Genomic DNA, 5,938 nt, shown 5'->3' with positions numbered 1-5,938 from the left:
GAGGCATCATGGGAAGGAAATACAAGCATGGCGCTGTTGCTGTGGCAACGACCTTGAGGCCCAATGTTGTCGTTTAGTCGTGTCCGACTCTTCGTGACCCCCTGGACCAGAGCACGCCAGGCACTCCTGTCTTCCACTGCCTCCCGCAGTTTGCTCAAACTCATGCTGGTAGCTTCGAGAACACTGCCCAACCATCTCGGCCTCTGTCGTCCCCTTCTCCTTGGGCCCTCCATCTTTCCCAACATCAGGGTCTTTTCCAGGGAGTCTTCTCTTCTCATGAGGTGGCCAAAGTATATTGGAGCCTCAGCTTCAGGATCTGTCCTTCCAGTGAGCACTCAGGGCTGATTTCCTTAAGAATGGATAGGTTTGACCTTCTTGCAGTCCACTGGACTCAAATGCATCAATTCTTCGGCGATCAGCCTTCTTGATGGTCCAGCTCTCACTTCCATACATCAGTACTGGGAAAACCATAGCTTGAACTATACAGACCTTTGTTGGCAAGGTGATGTCTCTGCTTTTTAAGATGCTGTCTAGGTTTGTCATTGCTTTTCTCCCAAGAAGCAGGCGTCTTTTAATTCCGTGGCTGCTGTCACCATCTGCAGTGATCATGGAGCCCAAGAAAGTACAATCTCTCACTGCCTCCATTTCTTCCCCTTCTATTAGCCAGGAGGTGATGGGCCCAGTGGCCATGATCTTCATAAGGCCCAATTGCAGGTCCAGTTGCCAACAGCGAGTTTTCCAGGCTGAAAGGGGATGGCGGCATCTGCAGCAGTCTGCACGCCAGTTGCATTGCTCAAAGTGCCCCCTTGCTCCCCTTTTGCAAGAGCGGAAGCAGGCCATGCCATCCCACACACTGGACCAGCTTTGGCCCAAGTGCTTCCAGCCATTGACTTTGACCCTAAGCACCCCAATCCATGCAGTTAGACTGAACTTTAATTTTCTAATCCAGCCACTCTGCTCTTACTGTCAGAAAGTTCTTCCTGGGATGTAAGGGCGATCTGGCTGCGACATCTGTCACCCCATTGATCGCCAGGGTTGATTTGGGGTTGATTCGGCTGATCTGGTTGGAAATGTAAAGAAAAAGAAGGTACTTTCTATCATATGTGGTGGGAATGTAAGAAAGTAAAAAGCTTTTGGGAAATGATTTACATCTCATTCTCCTCTTCTCAAGGCTAAACATACCCAGCTCCCTCAGCCATTCTAATAAGGCTTGGCTTCCAGACCCTTGATCGTCTTGGTCACCCTCCTGTGCACCTGTTCCAGCTTGCCAATATCCTTACACTGGTGCCCAGAACTGGGTACAGTATTCCAGATGTTGTCTGACCAATGCAGAAGAGAATGGTACAATTACTTCTCTTGACATTGATGCAGCCTAGAATAGCATTAGATTTTTGTGATGTTGCATCAAACTGTTTGACTCATGTTAAACTTGTGGTCTATTAATGTTGACTTGACCCTTAAATCCTTTTTACATGTACTTCTGGCAAGCTAGGTGTCCCCCTCTTATACTGGTACATCTGGTTCTTCCTGCCTAAGTGCAGAACCTTACAACTGTCCCTGTTGAAATTCATTTTGTCAGTTTGAGCCCAGTTCTCCAGTATGTTAAGGCCATTTTGAATCCCGATTCTGTATTCTGTGGCATTAACTACCCTTCCCCGTTTGGTGTCATTTGCAAAGTTGATGTGCACTCTTTCACTTCCTTCATCCAAGTCTTTTATAAATACATTGAACAACAGGACCGGGACAGAGCCCAGCGGCACCCCACTTGTCACTTTTTCCCAGGATGACGAGGAACCATTAGGGAGCACTCTTTGTTTTAAGTCAGTCAACCAGTTACAAATCCACCTGTTACCCTGTCCCACCCACATTTTACCAGCTTTTTCCACAAGAATATCATGGGGGGCTTTGTTAAAAGCCGTACTAAAATCCAGATATACTATGTCCACAGCATTCCTCTGGTCCACCTAGCCTATAATTCTATCAAAAAGGGAAATGAGATCTGTTTGGCATGACATATTTTTGAGAAACCCATGCTGGGTCTTAGCAATCAAAGCATCCTTTTCTAAGTGCTGACAGACTGTTGAAATGTGTGTTCTAGGATCTTTCCTGGTCCTAGAACCAGGAAAACTCACTGGTTAGTAGTTGCCTGGGTCTTTCCCCCCCTTTTTGAAGATGGGGAAAATATTTCCCTGCCTCCAATCTGTAGGGACCTCACCTGTTCTCCAAGGATTCTCAGAGATTATAGACAGAGGGTCTTGGATTACATCCACAAACTCCTTTAGTAATTTTGGGTGCAGCTCATCAGGTCCTGGAGATTTGAATTCATATAAAGTAGCTAGGTATTCCCTTACTACTTATCCTATCATTCTCTGTCTGATGCCGGCGGTGTGCAGGAAATGTGAGTTTCTACATACTGAGCATATAGAAACTTCTTTTTATGATTATGGAAGAAATTCATTATACCCCTGCAGATGGCTTCCTTCCTGCTCCACCTCACTGATCAAGTCCCCCCCCCCCCCATTATAAATGCTCAGCCACTTCAGTCTCTGAGCAACAGAGGGCGCACTGGAGTATGTTTTGTTCATTCACAGGAGACTTTGAATAACATCTAAATAGCAAAATTTCCAGTTTATAGTTAATTCTGTTTGCGTGAGAGTATAATATTTTCCAGAAGTCCCAAGCTGGCAGAGGACAGCAGTGTGGGCTGATTATTACTCATACTGCCCATTGCCAGTGTGACTCACACCTGACCTAACCCAAGAAGGATTGCTCTTCAATGGTGCAAGTCTTTTCTCTCTGTTGAAACTGTTGGCCACTTACTGATACCACAGCCAACATCATCATGTGTCTAACACAGGGGTAGGCAACCTAAGATCCGGGAGCCGGATGCGGCCCAACTGCCTTCTCAATCCGGCCTGCAGATGGTCCAGGAACCAGCATGTTTTTACATGAGTAGAATGTGTGCTTTTATTTAAAATGCATCTCTGGGTTCTTGCACTCTTCAAAAGGAGTGCAAGATAACTGCACCTAAGAAACGGCAACCACAGTGATACAATACGATACGATATCTTTATTGTCATTGTCCCTTGCAGAACAATGAAATTATAAATCTACATAAAAACTACATAAAACTATCACGAAACTACATAAAAATACATAAAAACTACATAGAAACTACATAAAAACTACATAAAACATTCAAAAACCCCTAAAAACTCTGAAACCCCATTTTAAAATACACTATACTACAGAGACCCCTTATGCTGCGTTTAGAACCAGAATTGCATTAGCGTAGAAACTGTTTTTCAGGCGGCTAGTCCTGGCCTTTCTAACCCTATACCTTCTTCCAGAAGGCAGAAGCTGAAAGAGATCATTTGCGGGGTGCGTACTATCCTGTGCTATCTCTGCCGCTTTCTTATGGCACCTGGCAGCATAGATTTGATCTAAGGTGGGAAGAGTGCACCCAATAATTCTCTCTGCAGTCTTTACAACCCTGGATAGCATTGTTTTTTCCCTGGCCGTGCAGCTCCCAAACCACACGCACAGACCATAAGTTAGTACGCTCTCCACAGTGCAATGGTAGAATGGCATCAACAACTCCTTTGAGAGATTTTTTTTCCGGAGGATTCTCAGAAAATATAACCTCTGCTGTGCTCTCTTCACCAGGTCTTTGCTGTTCTCTCCCCAGATTAGGTCGTCTCTCAACTCCATTCCCATAGTGATCAATGGGATGAAGGAATTCCCCCTATAAGGACAGCTTACAGCATCTTGAGACTTTTTAGTTTAGAGAAAAGGTGACCAAGAGGTGACGTAGTTCAGGGATATAAAATAATAGTTTTTTTCTCCTTCTCTCATAACACTAGAAATTGTATAGGCCAGAGATCATTAACTTTTTTGCATCCTGAGAGTCGCCTTTTCTTCTATGAACAATCTTCAAGGGGGTTGCCCATTGGCAAGGCAGGAGCCAGAGGTAGAAATGGACAAAGCAGCAACTGGAAAGTAGTCTAGTTTCAACACAACACTGTGAAGTAGTCTAGTTTCAACACAAACACACAACTCTATTCTCTATCCAGGCAAGCAGGAAGCATTATCAAATTTCAAGCGTGCACTCCAGCTTGGCAAAAGTGCTCAAGGAAACTGCAAAGCATATCTGGCGAAGGGTGTGACCTGGGGAAAGAGGGTGTGTAGGGAGCGCCCCAAGGGTCAGATAGAGCACCCTGGAGAGAAACATGTGGCCCCTGGGTCTCAGGGGCCCCAGCCCTGATATACACTATAAGCTTCTAGGGGCAGGGTCCTGTCCCACTTCTGCTGCAAAGTCCACACGCACTGATGACAAATGTATAAACAAATTGTGATGTTCCCTTGAAAAACAAACTAGTCTAAAATGTTCTTTAAAAGTCCCAAATTGGCACCAATAGGAGATCAAAGTTCATCTCCTTGGTGACTGTGCGTGAGCTGAATCCTCCCCACTCAAAGTCCACATGCCCTTTCTACCCAATCAATTTAAATTGCAAAACAAAGTCTTGCTGGGAATTTAACTCAAATGAGCCATGCAGAGTAAGAAAAGTGATATTATTATTTTTTAAGATTCCTAGCAGCTGCACAGTAGATCTTTGGGAAATCAGGAGGGGGCCTGACATTTAACACAACCCCGGACTCCTCCTTGGGATTTGGGTTTAAGAAATGGAACCTGCCATGCCAGCGGAATGCTCTGCAAAGAAGGATCAAACCTCTGCCAAAGCTTATACCATTTTTTATTTAATTAAAATAGAACGTTTGGTGCAAAACAAGTTTATTCATGGCAGCTATAACTAGCTTGTATGTGTGCGAGATTAAAAAAAAGTACTCATCTCAAGTAAGAAGAAAACTACTCATCCCCCCTCCATGCGCTTAGGATCCTTCACTGTACAGTTTTACCTAGATTTAATTCCATGGACACTTTATTATTCATGATTTTAGCTCCTATGAAAGTCACAGGCAAAATGTTGGCAATTGAAAAGGCAAGGGTATTTTGCACTGGTACCATGCTGATAATGTCTTCCATTATCTCCCCCAAACATTCTCCATCAATTAATGAACAAATAAATTGTTGAAGGTTGCTCAGAAGAGTCTGCATGAGGTTGACAAATAGAGTGGGAGTTCTCCTGATTCCTAAACTGTCTCTGTCCCTTTGATCTCTGTGCTGAGCTGCACTTTGAAGTCAAACTGATCTGCATTAAATTGCATCCTCTTTCACTTCTACATCTCTCACATTTTCTCTGAATCTCGTGGCAATGTCATCTTGGAGAACAAAGGGGCAAGCATGGCTTCTTTGCTTCTCCAATCAGTTTCCTATCAAGAATGCACTCCCCTAAGATTTCATCCTGAACGCCTTCCAACGAAAGGTGTGCTCAAAGCAAAGATGCTTTTCACTAAAGGTAACTTCTTCTGTTGGATACAAACTCTAGACTTCATTCAAAAGATTGTCAAAGGAGAGAGAAAATTCAGTGAAATTTTCTTGGGCCCAGTGACGGTGATGCGGAAGCGGGCCCACCAGCTCCCCCAGGCCCTTGGACAAGACTGAACTATTCCGGAAGTGTCATGATCCCCCATTGCTCAATTAGATATCTAAGCTACTGAACTTTACAGGGCCTACAGCTTACGGGTGCAGAGAGGACTGCGCTCATGCAGCTGCAATCTTACACACACTTGCGGGAGAGTAAACCTTTACTGTGTGGGGCTAAACCTGCCTCGCAGCTCCCCCCCCCCCCCCACTTCTGCAGCCGTCTGAAGGGTTTCACGTGTCTGGACAATCCGTCCAGGGAAGGAAGGAAGGATCTGGTTGTGGGTGTGGGAATCTGCGAGCACTTCCTCCACGCCCTCCCCCTCCACGCCGTGACGCCGCCGTTGCCCTTTTGTGACCTTGCAGTGAAGCTCGCAGGAGCGTCTTCTGCGGGGA

Source organism: Podarcis liolepis (genome assembly GCF_965112155.1).
Source record: "Podarcis liolepis genome assembly, chromosome: 7".
NCBI lineage: Eukaryota > Metazoa > Chordata > Lepidosauria > Squamata > Lacertidae > Podarcis > Podarcis liolepis.
This window is presented reverse-complemented; position numbering follows the sequence as displayed.